At 28.5% G+C, this 19172-nt stretch overlaps 1 long non-coding RNA gene across 1 annotated transcript; it reads right to left on the bottom strand.

Moving 5' to 3' along the window:
- Positions 1 to 1093: 1093 nt before the first annotated feature.
- Positions 1094 to 17962, bottom strand: LOC113218898. Its single transcript, XR_003305024.1, has 7 exons — positions 16823 to 17962; positions 16170 to 16475; positions 4895 to 5111; positions 4652 to 4824; positions 4395 to 4566; positions 2341 to 2662; positions 1094 to 2150 (listed from the first exon to the last, which is right to left on the bottom strand). It is a non-coding gene; the product is annotated as an uncharacterized LOC113218898 (long non-coding RNA).
- Positions 17963 to 19172: the final 1210 nt, after the last annotated feature.

A 19172-nucleotide genomic window follows, 5' to 3' on the forward strand; every position in this document is an offset into this window, starting at 1 on the left:
GGAGGGCAAGTCCCTGTGAAGTCTCCTCTCTCTTCTGTAAAGCTTCTTGCGTCATGTAAAATTGCACAATAGGCACGAATGAAATTTCCACGATATTGTTGAACTATTCCATTCGATGAATATTATGAATTATGAAAAGACTTTTTGTCTTTAAACATCATTGCGCATTCATCTTGGATTTGAACGTTCAAAATGATATTTTAGAATCTTTGTCAAGTAGATTTGAAAATTAATATTTTGGAGGATAAATCTTTTTTGGATAAATTTTTTTAACTTTTTAAAAATTGAATTTGCCAATACGTATTGAATTAAACAATTCTTAAATATCTTCAAATAAATTTGATTTATCATGTGAAAGAAAACATATTTCTATTTTTTATATAAAATATATTATACTCATAATTTATCTATAATATATATAATCATTTTTAGATATTAGGATTTACATTAGGATTTCTTATAATGTAAATTTTTTTTTTTAGATCTCTTTTTAGAATGTTAATTTAAACATATATGTAAGTATTTACTTAAATATTTTAATAATAATATGTTATACGTAAGATAGTATATCTTTTTTTATCTATAATATTTTTTTTTAAATAATTTTTTTAAATTTATTCATATTTGCTTGGTTTGTTCACATTTTACTTTCATTTGCATGATTTTTTTTTATATATTTATATTCATAATCATAAAATGAATGAATAAAATATGAATTTTTTAAAAATATTTTTTTTTTATTTTCTTTAATATATTTCTTATCAAGTATAAATTATATTTTTATCCAATGCATCTATATTTTAGATTGTCTCAATTTAACTCAAATTTTCTATTTTATTGCAAATTAATTGCTAATATGATTTTTTACAGTCTATATATACCATTTAAGAAAATATTCATGTATGTATTTTCAAATTATAGAATATATTTATATGCATACTTGTCTCTATATAATCAGTTTCATAAAAATTAAAAAAAATCATTCAAAATTTAATAATAATAAAAAATGCGTAAAAATTGAATAAATATTTGTCGCATGCTAATTTAAATTTGCTGAATGCAATATTGTTTTATTATAAAAAAAAAAAAATAAATTTTACATCAAAGTATAATAATTTTGTATTTCACTATGTAAAGTATGCTTCAACATGTATTTTCAAGTTTAAAATTTAACGCAATTACTAAAAAATGATGGAAAGAAATTATTAAAAAAATTCTGGAAGAGATTATTCCATCGAAGAACATAAAATAAATCAAACAATTATCTAATCAATCAATAAAGATTCTAATTGTAATTTTAATTTTACTTTTCAACAAGTGAACAAGCTGTATCTAATCAATTTAATAAAACAATCTCATAAACAATTCCATTTCCAACAATCTATCCCTAATATCTCCATTATTAAAACCACTTTCCCTTTAATACAAAATTAAGCCAAGAATATCTTTAAAATTCTTTAAGAAAAAAGAATAAACAAATAAATAAATATATACAAGTAAATTTGTATTATTATATATAAAATTCACTGGAATATCTCCACCATATCCCATCCCGTTAATTCCCGAATTAATCCACGGATCGTTGGCATCCACCATCGGTCTCGATTATTTATCAATGATGGCGAAACGTCGCCCCATAAATTCGAATATAATGCCGATAGACTCAAAAGAAAACGGGACCAGTGGTTATCTTTCCGCGTGGGCGAGTCGAAGGAGGAGCCTTCCTGTATTCCGAGGAAAAGGGAAGGCCCGCCACTTAGGCTAACGAGTATATAATCGATGATATACTGCCGCGTGGCTTAATCACGCGCGAAGATAAAACCGTTCTCTTTATCTCCGTAGCCGAGTTAAATCTAACCCCTCGCTGTCATCTGGCCACCCCCTCCTGCGTGCTTTCTTCCTTCCTTCCTTCCTTCCTTTCTTCCTCCCTTCGGGAGGGGGCGCTCATTACACGCCGTCAGACGTGGAGGAAGATTTTATTACGGCGACGTGGAAGACTTTTTTTTTACTGCTCGGATATTTTCGCGCGCAGAATTTTTCCAACGATCCTTCCAGCAACTTGATTCTTCGGGTTAATGTTGAAGTTGAATAAGCTTCTTATTTCTTTCTCGACGTTCATCGCCTGTTCATCGCATCCGGACCTGGACCACCTGGTTTTAAGGTAGAAAAGTATTAGTATCATTTTTCTTTCTTTCTCTCTTTCTTTTTTTTTTATCTTCGTATCGCGAGAATGCATTGCATTGCGCGCGGATCAAGCGATAAACTTGGCGAGTCGTAAAAACACACACTGCCCTCGCGTGTAAATTTTGTAAACGATTTTTACGACTGATTTTTACGAACCTTTTCTCGCAGGATAGTCTTTTTTTTCCTTTTTCTCTCTCGTTCTTTCTTCTTCTTGTTTCCTTTCATCCTCCATTGTCTGTAAAGGAATACTTACGATGCAACAGAGCTTGTTTGCAGTTCGTGAGCTTCAACCAATGTAGTTTCTTGGCTTGTGCACCTTGGCGAAAGATTAGGCACGTAGATCGGTACGTCTCACCTTTCAAATAACGAGGATCGAGTTTTTAACCGAGAACCTTGGGAACCGTATCGTCCTCTTTACGCGTCCTTTCGAATCTCGATCCAATTAACGATTAGGCACATCTTGGTCCCCGCTTTTGTACTGTTGGATGTTTAAAATTGGTTGGTTAATCTTTCGAGGGCAGAGTATTATTATCAGAGTAATTTTTTCAGAGATTCGTGAGAGATTCGAAGCAGTTGTTTCTGAGGAAGGTTAATAAGAAATGGAAGGAAGAAAATAGTGAGAAAATAATGATAAAAAGAAAAAATAAAAGAATAAATAGATGATAGAGGAAAAATTGATGATATTCATCAATTTCCTTTTTATAGATTGAAATTGCTTTGTAATTTTCATATTTAAAGAAACAAATATAAAAGTTGTTCTTAAGTATTAGATTCAGTAGATTTAAGTATTGTTTCTTGAGGAAAGTTAATAAGAAATGGAAGGAAAAAAAGAGTGAGAAAATAATGATAAAAAAAAATAAAAGAATAAATAGATGATATTCATCAATTTCCTTTTTATAGATTGAAATTGCATTGTGATTTTCATATTTAAAAAAACAAATATAAAAGTTTCTCTTAAGTATTAGATTTAAGTATTGTTTCTTGAGGAAGGTTAATAAGAAATGGAAGGAAGAAAAGAGTGAGAAAATAATGATAAAAAGAAAAAATAAAAGAATAAATAGATGATAGAGGAAAAATTGATGATATTCATCAATTTCCTTTTTATAGATTCAAATTGCTTTATAATTTTCATATTTAAAGAAACAAATATAAAAGTTTTTCTTAAATATTAGATTCAATAGATTTAAGTATTGTTTCTTGAGGAAGGTTAATAAGAAATGAAAGGAAGAAAAGAATGAGAAAATAATGATAAAAAGAAAAAATAAAAGAATAAATAAATGATAGAGGAAAAATTGATGATATTCATCAATTTTCTTTTTATAGATTGAAATTGTTTTATGATTTAAAAAAACAAATATAATGATTTAAAAAAACAAATATAAAAGTTTTTCTGAAGTATTAGATTTAAGTATTGTTTCTTGAGAAAGATTAATAAGAAATGGAAGGAAGAAAAGAATAAGAAAATAATGAAAAAGAAAAAATAAAAGAATAAATAATAAATGATAGAAGAAAAATTGATGATATTCATGAATTTCCTTTTTACAGATTGCTTTTTGATTTTCATATTTAAAAAAAATAAATATAAAAGTTTTTCTTAAGTATTAGATTCAGTACATTTAAGTATTGTTTCTTGAGAAAGGTTAATAAGAAATGGAAGGAAGAAAAAAATGAGAAAATAATGATAAAAAAAAATAAAAGAATAAATAGATGATATTCATCAATTTCCTTTTTATAGATTGAAATTTCTTTGTGATTTTCATATTTAAAAAAACAAATATAAAAGTTTCTCTTAAGTATTAGATTTAATATTGTTTCTTGAGGAAGGTTAATAAGAAATGGAAGGAAGAAAAGAGTGAGAAAAAAAAATAAAAGAATAAATAGATGATATTCATGAATTTTCTTTTTATAGATTGAAATTGCTTTGTGATTTTCATATTTAAAAAAATAAATATAAAAGTTTTTCTTAAGTATTAAATTTAGTAGATTTAAATATTGTTTCTTGAGAAAGGTTAATAAGAAATGAAAGGAAGAAAAGAGTGAGAAAATAATGATAAAAAGAAATAAATAAAAAAACAAATAGATGATAGAGGAAAAATTGATGATGTTCATCAATTTCCTTTTTATAGATTGAAATTGCTTTGTGATTTTCATATTTAAAAAAACAAATATAAAAGTTTTTCTTAAGTAGATTAGATTTCATTGAATTTTACCTTTACTTATGAAGAACAAAATTATCAAATTCATCATATCTTTTGCTTCTATATTTTTGTTCCATTTTTCTTCAGAAAAATTTGAAAGAAATTAAAGAATCTCATTAGAGAAAGAACTTGAGAATTTGATAAAATCTTAAAGAAGCTCTCCATTGAAACGACGCTTCATTTTCTTGAAACAGAGAAAAAGAAGATAAGATGAAACGTTTGAAATATTAATAAGAACTTGACATTGATTATTATCCTTAAATTCTTACCAGTAACTCGTAGATTCTGGAAGTCTAGTTATATTAGTTTATTCCCACCAGATGAATTTGACTCGAAGATTGCCGGATAGTTCCACTCGATTCACCTAGTTTTACCCGACGAAACACCCGGGTGACGTGCACACGTCTCTACATACTCATTCTGCCGGTAATTCATAGGCTATCTACTTCGAGCGGGATCTATTAGGTATTAGGTAGCCAAGTGGATATAGGCATTGCCTGATTATGGATTACCTTCCTGTCGGATGACATTCACTGGCATAGATAACTGCAAGTAGATACGTGCACATGTAATATCTATGGGGAAGTGAAGTGTATTCGGCGTTGTGCACTCTGATAGGTTCAGTGCTAGTAACAGCTACGAACCACTCCTGTTATTCCTCCTGGAAACCTTCTTATTACTTCTATCTTTATCTTGGTAAACTTAATTACATTTATCTCGAGCTTAATCCTGAAACGGAAACGATTATTAATCGATAATGATGACGAGAGGATTTGATTAGAAATAATTTATAATTTGTTTTTTTTAATTAATTTAATTTATCGTATCATCGATACGAATGAAATTATTAATAGAAAACCGAGTTGCACGAACAATAGAGGTTCACGTTATCACATCAGATTTTGATTGTTAATGTTTATCTGATCGAGTCGATCAATGAAAAGCGGCACATATATTTCGCTGGACGACATTATGCTCGACAGATTGGCTTTGATTTTGTACATGACGCGCTAGTGATTGTTTTATGTGATAATAGTATTGATGCATTAGCCCAGTTCGTGTATCGATTACTTTAGAACAATGATTATATATGTATGTACACGTATATATAAATCGCAAACTCCGGTATTCAATTCGAAATATTATCATTTTTTATTTATCTTGGATAACATGTATGAATAATTCGCTTTCCTTCGCGATGATATTCAATTATTAACTTATTCGATTAAACTTTTCGAATCGTAGCACTTCGTTATCTCCGTTATCAAAAACCGCGATAATGATTGTCGTTTATTCGCGATCGAATGTTTATCGTTGGAAAGAAATTCTGATTTTAATATGGCGCATCGCGACATATTGTTTTGTTCGAGTAATTTTTCTATGGCGCGTCGCGATAAAAGGGTTCAGCTTTAAAAGCCGACCGAAAACTGCATAAAAAACGGCCCAGACGAATTTAAAACGCTCCTCTCGCATGTACAAATCTCGCATACGTTCTTAATTAAACTGTGCAAGTGAAATCGATACGAGTTTAAAAGGACTTTCGTACGTATATTTTTTCCGCGTTGAATAATCGGTGGTATTCTTTTTTCGATTCAATTACGTGGACTCGTGCGCGCGATAACGAACTGTATTAAAAAACAGGGGAGAAAGTAATGAAGGAAAATATATACCGCAAATTATTCAGAAGCTACAGTGCAAGTCACCTCTTTTAACATCGTCACGTTGAAATTGCTACGAGAATTTTATCGATTATTCGAGTTCGCCTTTTACTCGAGATATCGTATTTTTTCTCGCCTTACGCGAGAAAATCGATCGTATTGTCGATACGAACGAGCGCATCTGATTCTCCTTCGACGATAAAATTTCATTCGTTATCGTAATGTGCCTTTCACAAGAACGCATCAGATGATTAATAATAATATTTTATTACCAATAGACGCGAATTCGGTGAACACAAATCGAATTAATTCGATCGTATTTATACGCGATGAATTAATACGTGGATAAAATATACGTTTTTTAAAATATTATTACTAAAAAAATGTTACTTTAGATTGAAAAATTTCTATCTCAGATTCTTTTCAATTTTTCATAATTTGTAAATTTTGCTTGCCAAGCTTTTTATTATCAAAATCGTTGTGCACAACACATTTATTCGTATTTATATTTGCAATTTTTCATTTTTTAAATTTTCCTATCCATGCTGTTAAAATTTCACATCTTTAATCACTCGAATTATAATCACAACATCCAAGTTTACAATAATTTATTCTCAAAATTTTATTTTTAATTCTTATTACACGTGTATAGTTATTTCAAACGGCACGAGATTTGTCGAGAAAAATTTAATCACGTATAAAATGATCGAATAAAATATTTTTCGTATATTGGAAATTGAAATTTGTCTTCACAAGTAATGATTCATTTGCATATTAAACACACGATATCTCAATCTTTTTTACCAGGAAGATAAAAATACACAAAAATGATTATTTTAATTCTGGAAACTCTGGGAGAAATGTTGAAAAGCACAAAACGACAAATAATACGAATCAATAATAAAATGCACGAAATCGTACATAATAATATAAATATCGATTGCACAATCCTAGGAAAAAAATATAAACACGCTATATCATATCACTCGATGCATAATTCTTTGCACAAAGAGATACACAAAGATACAAGAAAACAGAAGAATAAAAGAAAGGAAACTCATTAGCCTAATTTCTATGTAATTCGATTGTCACGCCATCAGTTGTTAATTTGGCGGAACTATTTCTCTTAGTAAAATAAAAAAGAAATTGAACAAAAGTGTATTCGAATCGCATCTGGTATCAGTTTAAACAAAGAAATTCGAGCATATCCTGTATCTACTCTTTCATTTTCAAATTTTCCGAGGATGAATCGACTAGCTAGCCGATAAACGTTCTCTTAGGGTTTAGTGACACGTAAAGAGGCTAGTATTTCGTGGATCGACAACGATTTTCACGTTACGGATTCGATACTCGTTCGGATATCGAGTTAATCAGCCATGCGAGACTAGCCGTCCCGAGCAGTCGCGCTTTTTTTTCGAGATTATCGAGCGACCTGTGTGGCTGGGAAGAAAACCGCTGCCAAGAAATTCTAGTATCGACGAAAGGAAAGCTGGTCTGCCGTTGACTTCGCGAATAGGAATACGGGTCAACGGGTATCCCGAACAGAAATAATGCTTTGGTCATTTCTATTGGTCAGCACAAGTTGAAAACTCGTCTCTAGCAGAATTTTTTATCGCGGTTTTCCTTTTCGTTAATTTTTTTTCCAGCTTGTTTCATGTGAATGTGTTGTTTTGTTTCTTACGATCTATAAATTTCTAAACAGTTGATAGATGAGAACACTTTTGACTATTTCTATTTTCCATAGAAAAAATGATTAATATGTTTAATGTGGTAATGTGGTAATGTGGAATGTGAAATTTTTTTCTAAAACTAGTGCAAAGTGATTTTAATTATTAATCCTGCATTTTTCTCCAATATTTAAAAATTTTATGTGAAAAAGAAAATTAAATTTAATTAAAAAATTTTATCTTTATTTGAAAAATCATAAAATAATTGAAGAATCAAAGTGATATAAAATTTAGAAAAAAAATTTTTGATTTCGTGGAAATGTTGAAATTACGATAAAAGAAAAAAGAATAAAAGGTTAAATACGTTTGAAATTTGTTCATCTATATTCTCATGTCATTTTTTTCTTTCTGCAAACATGTTCCATTGTAAAATCACAAATATGACTTTAATATTGGTTTCATCGAGACATTTCATATTTATCTGAATTTTACATTATTATCTTTTCTTCTAATTGATCTAAATTAATAAAATTTATCGTTTAACTAACTTTTCATCAGAGATAAAAAATTCTAAAAAAGTCTTATTATTTATTATTTTCTCTACGATTTCAACTAATTTCAATTTTTTAAAAATTATTTTTACACATCATCTAATAAATTAATCCTTTTTTTCAGATAAACTCAAGTTGTTTGGTCCAATTTTAAAAAAATTATTGTAAAGAATGATCGAATTTTTTATAAGAAATCGTACTTGCAAGAATCTATTTTAAAGGAATTTCGTCGTGAATTCTGTTGTGGTTCGAAATATACAATTTATGACAAAAGAATTTTTTGAATGCGTCTTTCATTTCATTTCGAAATTGTTTTCATGGAAATATGTTTAATTGATATTCTATGGGAGCCGCAGGTGGCTCTTCCCTACGAAATGGACCGCAGTTCACGACTTACATTAACTTGTGGAAACATACTATTCTCAAACTGCTGGATCTTTTCCCTAGATTAATTTCAGACACTAGTCAATATGCATATTATAAGTATTCTTATTCATATTACAATTTAATTATTATTTGATAATAAAAAATCTAAATCTAAATCTAATATTACATTATTTCTCAATTTTAGGTTATATTCCATTTTAATACTTCAAAGATTTTTCAAATGTAATAGTAAATTTCTGAAAACATGTAAATAATATAAATAAGAAAAGAAACAAATAAAAGTTTTACTTTCTTGAATATAAAATAATGAATATAGAATTTATATTAAATTTTATACATTGAAAAATATAATTTTAAAAGATTATGTTGTAAGATATTGAATATGTTTGTATGAATTTTAGAAACATTAAAGAAAAACGATTGATATAATTATTTTTTAAAAAGAAAAAATTTAGAAAAAAAATACACATTTTCACACAATATTTAATAATTGTCTACTTAATTGCTTATAAATATTTTCAACATATAATTGATATTTAATTTACACTATTTAAAATCTTTTTTTAATTATCTATTTTTGATTTGTTACCAATTAAATATTTCAATTAAAAGTCTTGTAACAAGAGGAGAACAACTTTATTAAAGTTATTACATATAATACTGTAAAAATATAAATCTATATTTTGCATTGTTTGATGCAAATTTTATGAAGATCAGAAAAAAATGAACTAATTATTTCAGATTCTGATAACATTTTCATTATTTTACATAATACAGAGTAACAAAATAGATAATTAATATCTATCTACATCTGTTTTTCCCATTTTTCATTAACAAAAGAACAATCCATAAATTAAGTATTTCCTTGTTCAATCAATTTCTCCACGCATTTTGTTATAAATCTCCAAACTTTAAAAATTCAAATACTGACTTACTAATTAAATAAATAGTACCTAAAAAAAAAAAAGAAAAAGAAAAAGAGAAAATATTTCTTTAATTAATATTTTCCTCTTAAGTCGAAGTAATAATTTTAAAAGGTTCTTTTTAATTTTCTTAAAATAAAACTGTCCTTTCCTTAACTGCAACATAGTCTTGCAACATAATTTTCTAATGTCTTTCGAAACATTCGAACTACCTCTGTCTCGCTACATACCCTGGTAAGCTACCAATGTTACAGTATCGCATTTTCGCAAGCAGCAGTAGCATCGATACGTAGACCTTTTTATGACTCCGTGAAACAACGAAAATAAAATCCCCGGGAAACGAAACTTTTCCCTCTTGTTCCTTCGTTTTTCCGGGCCGGGGGAGCCACGACATTTTTTCCACCGAGATGATTTTTCGAGGTAGGCGAATTACACGGTTGTCGGACGCAGCGCCGGCTCGCCACCGACTTGTCGCTTAATACAGAAACGACGAAATCGAGCGTGATAATCCGTTTCTATCGTTCCGTAATAATTGAACCAGAGCCACCCTTTTTCCTGACATTCATTCCATTTTGCACAGCCATGAACCTACCGGGAAAATTAACTCTCCGCTTTTTCGTCGTCCATCCTTCTCTCCTTATTGGTAATTCTGCCGACAAACTTTAAACCAAAGAGAGACCTGTCTTTCTACGATTTCTTTCGAAGTCTATCAATGGCTAGTTTTATTTTTCTTCTGTGATTGATATTAAATGATATTCGAGTACGTACAGAGACATTTGGGAAAATGCAGATAATGTTTTGGTGTGAAGTAATAAAATTTAGTTTTATTTGAATATTTTTGTTCTTGTATGAAGATACTAGTAGTAAGATATTTTTTGGTTATGTTTGATAATGAAAATTTTGTTGCTGCTATCAGTGTTAGTCATTAACTGATGACTTTGAGAACATAATGAACTAGTGTAAATGTAAATTGGCATTTTTATATAAGAATTATATATAAGAAAGGTATTTTATAAATAAATTAATAAAATAAAACTGTGATAATATACATTTATAATACTTAAAGAAATTTACAAAGGAATTATAAACCTGCTATCAATATTATCTTATTTTATATACACGTATATATATATATATATCACAGAATATCTATCATTTAAATAATTATTTATTTATATCTTATTGTTATTTATATCTTATTCGATAAATCCATTTCAAGAATATAATAAAATGCACTTTAAAAAAAAATAAAATATAAAATAAATAAAATGTGGAAAGGAGCTTAATGATCTTATGCGTTATTATAATGAAATAATTGATATTTCTAACGATGGAACAAACATATTTTAAGAAATAAAAAATAAAAGATAAAAAGATCCAAATTTAGTTACTAATTAAATAAATTTAATCTCGAGCGTATCTCTGATTTAACACTGAACAAAAAGAACATCTTCTTCCATATTTGGAAGAGCATCGCATCGCACAGATTAAAGACGTCTGTCTGGAGACGGTAGTCTTTTAAAATAATCGCGCGTAATTCATGTATAAATACAGAGAGGGCTCTGTATTCTGACTCGCGCATCGCTTTAAGATTGAAACGGCACAATGCTTTGGTCCAAGCGAGATTCTCCTCGAGCGTGGAAAGAAAAAACCAGACGGCGAATAAATATGAGTTTGGAGAGCTTTGTCCATTGCCATCAATGAGATGCGACGCAGAGATGTTTCGGAATTGCAATTTTCTCGACGCTCCGCGGGAATACTTTTATTTTAATATTGAAACATTGGAACGTTTCGAAAGTGATCAAACGAGAAGAAGATGCGGGAAGCGAAAATATTAAAGGGGGAAAAAGTGTATGAAGACTTGTTGGAAACTCGACTTGATATGTATATACGTAGTGTGTGTACGTAAGTTGTTAATATATTTGTGAGTTTAGAACGTGGAATAATATCGTTGTTACAAGTGTGATATTATAATATAAGTGTTGTGTAAATAGAGTAATATGGGAATATCATTATATTATAATATATTCAAATTCTCCCTAAGAAAGGAATGTTTAGGTTAGAATTGAGTCAAGAAAAGTATAATTTGATAATGGTGATGAAATTTCATGTAATTAAGATTTATTTAAATGATAGATATTCTGTGATAGATAAACTATTCAAAATATTTTGAAACTATTCAATTTTCAATACCGTTTTCATTCAGAAGCTTTTGTTTAGAATAATGAAATAGAATTTTAGAATAGTTAAGTTTGTTTATAATATTCAATTATATAATTATTATAAATTAATATCAGAAATAAAAATTTACAATCCATTTAATAAATGAATCTTTGATTTCTAGAATTGGAACTTTCGCAAAAATGTTTCACGAACTTATTAATATTTTGTGTTCTGTAATTTTTCTCGATTTGGGTATCGAAAAATAGCTTTGACTTTTGTTGAGATTGAAATTCAATGTTGGATAGGAAAACAAGAAGACGCGGCGCTCAAGCGATCTGCTGATTATTACTTATTTCTGACGTTGCAGAATTTCTTCGATAATGAAAAATTTAATCGCTCGTTATAATCAACCGTTCCTCGCTCGACTCTTTTGTTCCAAAAAAAGCTGAAAACCCACCATCGATGGGATAATACTTTCGAAACTTCGGTGAAGAGTGTCTCGAGATCGCTGTTGAATATTGGAATAAGCATTATTCATTGGCTTGAAAATGTTTCACCTCCTTTTCTTCCATTTGAAAAATTTGTATCTTTGTTTCCAATGGTGTAGACTCGTTGAGATTAAATGAAATTACGTAAGAAATTAAATTAAATTGAATTAAAAAATTAAAAATTTTCCATTGAAAAGAATATTTTCATAATAATTTTATACCCGTGTATATTTGTTTTAATTTGAATTTTAGGAGATGAAGTTACATATGAATTTTAATAAGTAAGTATTTAGAATAAAAAGTATATTCGTTAAAATTAAATATATTTGAAAAATAATTTATATAGTTCGAATTTCCACGTATGAATCATTTTTCTGACTTTTATGGGCATTCCTTTTTACGCGAATTTTTTTTCCCTGAAAATTAATCCACCATGTAAATAAACAATTACTTCACTTTCATAAAATCGATCGTCCTTTAAAAATGAAATAACTTTTTTTAAAATCGGATCAAAAAGAAATGACGCGTAAAAAAAGTTTCGAAAAAGTTGCAATTAAAAAAAAAATACATTTTTGAAAATTTATGAAAATTTTATCGAAATCGACAGATATAAAAAAAATCCAAAAGTTTTTCATTTCTAAAGGATCCTGAAATATTAAATTTAAACGAATTTGAATAATTGGCAAATTAATTAGAATCTTAAAAAAATAAAGTCTCTAGAAAACAAAAATATGTGTTAAATATATATAATTACAAGTTTTAAAATTAATTCGAAATTCTAGTTTATTTAAATACATAAATAAAATATCCATTGAAGACAACGAAGATCGGGTGGGAGAAAAGGAGGAAGGAAAGCGAGACGCGCGTTTATTAAAAACCTTAAAAAAAAAAAATATTCGAAATTAAAAAAAAAAAATATCCAAGGTTCAAAAAATTCCTGCGGCGGAGTAGCAACAGTGGTAAAATATTTCAAAACAGGCCCTTCACGGCGCAACCTATTTTTTCCCCCCCAGCGACGTTATGTCTTTTCTCTCCTTTTGTTGAGCGGCTGGCTATTCAAAAAATCGAAATGGGAGCGAGGAGTAATTAACTTCCTTTCCGTATTGTGCGCCACGTACGCGTGCTATACCAGTCGGAATAAAAATACTGTCGGGTAACTTATTTTCGTTATTACTACAAAAATAGAGTGTCTTTTAATGAATGAACCGGGAATCTATTATTCGATGACCTAAATAAGAGTAGCATCGTTGATTGGAAGTGTTGTATCAACGTTTCTATTATATATATATATATATATATATATAAACATCAAGTCTATAAGATTAATCGTTTCACGAATATAGAAAGGAATATCTCTATACTTTTTTTTTTTAAATCTCGATGGATTTAAATAGTTGGACATTAGATAGTTAATTAACAGGAGGAATAAAACAATTCTCAAGGATTTTATCAAATAAAATTCGCACGCTTGAGGATACAGTAGCAGGTAATTTGCAAGCATGAGCAACTCTCGTGGGAGTGTGTAGACAGTGTCTGGGATTATGATGGGTAAATTGTTACAACTGTTTGCAGATAGAGAAACAATAATCTAGGATATATATATATATATATATATATATATATATATAAACATTTCTTTCCTTTCAAAAAGTGAACTTTATGAACAGAGTTCAAAATATTTGGCGAGAGTTAAGTTTCCATATGGCTGTTGTCATCACATTTTTTCTTAAGTTTACGTTTGCTGCGATTTCTGCCATTTTAAGAGCCATTTCTATTGATTTATTTTTAACATTTTTTTTTTGATTTTAAATTTGTCAAATTATTGAATCGTGTAGGAATTTTCTATTTCGACTTTATAAAGTTTTATAAATATCGAAGAATTTTTTCTTTCTTGAAATAAGTAATTATGCTATGTGTACAGTAATCTGATCTAATTAGAATTATTATATAATAATTATAATTGATATATGTAATTTTTATAAATGAATCGTAAAGAAGGTGCATTTCTAATTATTTCTCTCTGGAACTCGATAATGGGTCTTGATTTATCCAGGCTGTTTGCGCCTCATTTAAGCCGATTAATCAACATTCTATTCCACTATGGTTTTTGGCAAATTGATTCGATCGATCGATCATTGTTTACTTTGTATATTCATTGATCAGTCAGCCAATCGATTCGTATGAACTCGAAACTCTGTTTCCTGGGAACAAGATAAAATATATAAATTAATGATATTTTCACAGATGTATATTTTATAAATTTGTGATTAGTTTTATATATTTATTTTTAAATAAATTGGCGAATTAGTTTTATTAATATTTTTGTTACATTAATTCAAATTTTCCGAGATTAATATTATATGATTATACAAGCTTTATGATTCGGAAATAATATTCGTCGACGTGGATTGTATTTCCATTTTTCTCATTTAAATTTTCGAAATGTTTATCTCTTCAATACATCGATTTATTCGGACCAACGAGTTGCGTTATCTCGTGTACGCGATTTCTACGTGATATACGAGATGTATTTTTTAATAAGATTTCAAAATTCCCGCCAATAAAAATAGGAAAATCAAATTAATAATAATTGTATGATATCTTTTCCTAATTCCTTAGTTAATCGACTATTTAATCTTAGATAAATTCGTTTATTATTACTGCACATCAATAACGAATGTATGTAATAAATTTTGTTATATAAAATAATGTTTGTAAAGAATGCAATTATTTATTATTTTAATAAAAAACAAAATGTTAGGTTAGAATAGATTAAGAGATAAGTTTGTTGTAAAAATTATGTTGTCGAAATGCAATTAGTAAAAAGTTAGGTTATGTTAGATCGAACGCTGCAGAAATTTTTAGACAATTCGTGAGATTTATGGATCGTAATTAATAATAGTAATTGGTGATTGTCTTATAAAATCAGACAATAGTGTCATTTGTTTCAATAAGCATAAATAAATATTTATAACGAAGAATAAAGCGGTAGATTAACGATAATGATTGATGAAGCGATGAAAATTTAATGAAGATACTTAATACTTAAAATTAACAGAATATCATTGAATCAATTCTAATATCGTATATATTACTCTAGAATTAAAGATACTAGATTTTGACAGATTTCTCTGATATTGGAATGAAAAAATTAATGACACAATATCAAAATTCATATGAAAAGTCACTTACATCTTATATAATTCTAAAGTAGATTTTTTTTACAAAAATAATGATCATTTAATCGATTTTTTCCATAGTAATTGTTTCTTCAATGCATCAATGGATAATGCATCTTAAAATAATTATTTTTCTCAAATATAAATTCTTTTTATTGAAATGTTATTCTGATTATAAACTATTTTGTAATTTTCTATGTAAATTTATAAAATATTCGTTTCACTTGTTCATACAACTCAAAAATTTCTGTTTCTGAATTACATTTTAAATGTAACATGTAAAAGTTCCATAAATAATTCCAAATTGTGAACTTTCAATTTGCTATTTTGATATTTTAATTCTTCAAAAATATTTTTCCTAATAAAATATAATTTATGAGTTATAATAAATTATGATATGTAAATAATTTCTTTATAAAATCAATATTATTTTGTTCCAAGTTATTCATAATATATCATCGTTGTTTTCAAAGAAAATTTTAAGCAAATGCAATATCTGTATGTGAATATTACTTATAGAACATCCTGAAAGAAAAAAGTTTTGAAATTACAATTTCTTTTTACGAGACAATTTATCGATTAAAATTATCAAAGTTACAACTATATCAATTTATATATTTCCAACTTTCGCAAAACTATTCATTTCCTTTCCTTTTTATTTCACCGACTCAAAAATAAATTAAGTGTAGTGGTGTATAATCCAGAAGAAAAATTTTTAAATAACTCACTTATCCCTGTCTAAATAATTGTGTTACAAACTTCGATATTTACATTTCAACTTAAAAAGTTTCACGGTTGCGCTTCTTCTTTCACGTTGATGCATATTATTCTCCGCCCGTTGTTCTCTTGTCTGGCGGAGCTGCGACTCGATTCTGCTTCAGATAGATGCATGTTTATTGCTGCATTAGCGCGGGACCGTTCCAGGATAAAGCCACCAGCCGGTAGGATTCTGTTGGTTTACTGGAGGATTTCGTACTTTCCCACAAAATATCCTGGCCGGAAGATGCTGCTCATCTTGTTTTCTCGCAACAACTGGAAACAGGCCGGCAGAAGAAGAAGAAATTTCCAACAGTAAACCTGGATAATTTATTGTGATTATTAATCCGATCTGATGGATAATCGAAAATTAAAATTTAGTTTAGAAATGTTTTTAGAACGAAATAATTTTGATCCACGATAATTATTTGTCTAGCGATAAAATTATTTATGTTTATATCTTTATACAAAAGTTTCAAAAGTTTAAAAGATCGAAATATTGTTGTTGAAACAAGTTACATTAATGATAATCGTATGATAGATGTAAGATAATCGTGTATGAAATGATTGATCAAAGATTATTCCATGTTGATATTTATAATTATGGTAAATACGATAAGACTTTCCAGTTCTTATTCTATCTAACTAATATATTACGTCAATTTTACCTGATAACAGACCAAGAAAGTAATTAATATTCTTCATCGTATATATTCTCTATGGAATACAATATTACTTTCAACTCTATTAATCACGTTTCTCATGCTTATGCTTTTCAATTAAACATAACCTAAATTACACGTAACGATGCGTTATAAAAGTGGTAACGATAAATAATCATTGTTAACGTTTAAAAAATTAAAGATTAGAAAAAAACGAAACATACTTACACAAAAAATATTTATATTTTTATATTACAATTTTAAAGCATAAAAAAAAAACAAATAATTTTTCTATATCTATTGCATACCTGTATATCATTGAAATATGAATAAGAATATTTTAGTTATTATTATTTCCATATATCCAAAATTATGATACATATCTCTTCTTTTATAATAATATTATTGAAAGTTATAATCTATGAAAACGGATGAGAGTAAAATAAAGCTTTCCGAATATCGTATCATTTGCAGTCGAAATCGCGCAAAACAACTGCAAGTATAGCGTAACGTCTAAACTATAGAAACACAGCAGCAAAACGAGCCTCGACTGCCATGGGTATATTATTCCGCAATGGCGGAACGATTAGTCAGACTCCCCACGCACCGCTGACATTCGCACGCGCAACCTGCACATGATTAATAATCATAGCTGACCGTCGTTATTGGCGTGGACGTTATCGTTATCTTCCGCCTATTTGCTCGCACTTTTGAGCGACGATGAATCGCGACGTTGCTGTCAGAAATTAATCTGTCTATCACGAGGCACGATCAAGTGTCTTATATATAAATATAATTAAATTTAAAAGAGTTATTTAGAGTTATTTAAGCGACAAGTGGAAATAGTTAATTGAAGTTTGTCAATTGTGTAAAATTTCGTAGAAATTTTGAAAGAATTTTATCGAAAGAGATGCTTATTGTTTGTTTATCGTGAATTTAACACCATTGGTGGAACTAGAGGGAAAGGTGGTATTACGTTGAGATTCCCTGCTAAATTGGCGCCCTAGAGATTTTCATATTTTATAACTAGGACCGTGGATGCTTATGCATTTATGGAAAATTTCAATGTGAAATTTATATCGTATGCAAAGTGACATGAAATATCCAAAACAAATATGCATATTACTAATATTAAATGAATTATAAATCTTATAATAATGAATAAATGTAAATAATTTATTAGTTATAACGAAATAAATGTTAAAAGTTTCTTGTAAATTAAAAATATTACGTAACTTACGTATAATAAATTTATTCAATCTTTTATATTTTCTAAACATAAATTAAAAATTTTCGAAATTACATGGATTGATTATCTATATATTAAAAAATTTTTAATAATATTAATTAATTCTTAATTAAATACGATTTTCTTATACTATAGTTTTTATTACGCATAAAAAAAAGTCTTTATCAACTGTATTAAACAATTAATACCGTTCGGTCCGTATTATTAATTTGATCCAATTAAATTAATAATTTAATTCAACGAATAAATTAAATATTCATCCCATTAAATAATAAACAGGAAATTAAACACAAAATTATTAACATCTTCCTTGAATTCTATCATAAATTCGATTATATTAAATTATCTAATTTGTAACAAGAATATAACTGTTTCTTTATCAACGGATGATAATTTCAATAATAAATAACGAAACTATATACACGATGATGAAACTGAAGAATAAATCGCTGTATTAAAATTTTTTCAATTTACTTTTATTCCTTCTTCCTCTGAACTGAAACGTAACCCATAAAGTGTTTCGCACATTTGTCGAGACACTCGGCCTTCTCCCTTCAAGTGATTCAACTCAAAAATAAGCTCGCACGACGTTGAACGAGTTGACCACGCAACTTGAAAGATTATATTTCGCGAATAGTACGGGCGGGCGCAACAACAAGCGTGATATCCGAGCGACGACATGTGCGGCGCATCTCTGCAGAGGGACGGCGGTAGAAAGGGATGAATTATTCGTTGTCTCCTGCACTCTGCACCCCGCGACACTGACACCGCGCTGTCCTGTCCGCCGTGTCGACCTTCTGCCCGTGACACTGTCATCTATAACGTTCGCGAGCATTCACGCGCGTCCCTCGTTTTTCTTTCCTTTTTTTTTCCCGCCAAGAAGCATCCAAACATTCTTTACCCTCCGGGTAAAAGTTAACTCCTCCCCGTTGAGTTGTTCTTCGAATATTCGAGGGAATAGAGAAAGGAATGTGTAAAACGAATGTTTATTTTGCGATTAATTTAAAATTATTATTTTCATTTTGAGATTTCATACTCTTGATCGCAAATTTTAACCACGATATTAGATCCAATAATTCATGCATGGTGTTTAAATAAATAAATTAA

The sequence above is a fragment of the Apis mellifera genome, linkage group LG7, assembly GCF_003254395.2.
Source record: "Apis mellifera strain DH4 linkage group LG7, Amel_HAv3.1, whole genome shotgun sequence".
NCBI classification, from domain to species: Eukaryota; Metazoa; Arthropoda; class Insecta; order Hymenoptera; family Apidae; genus Apis; species Apis mellifera.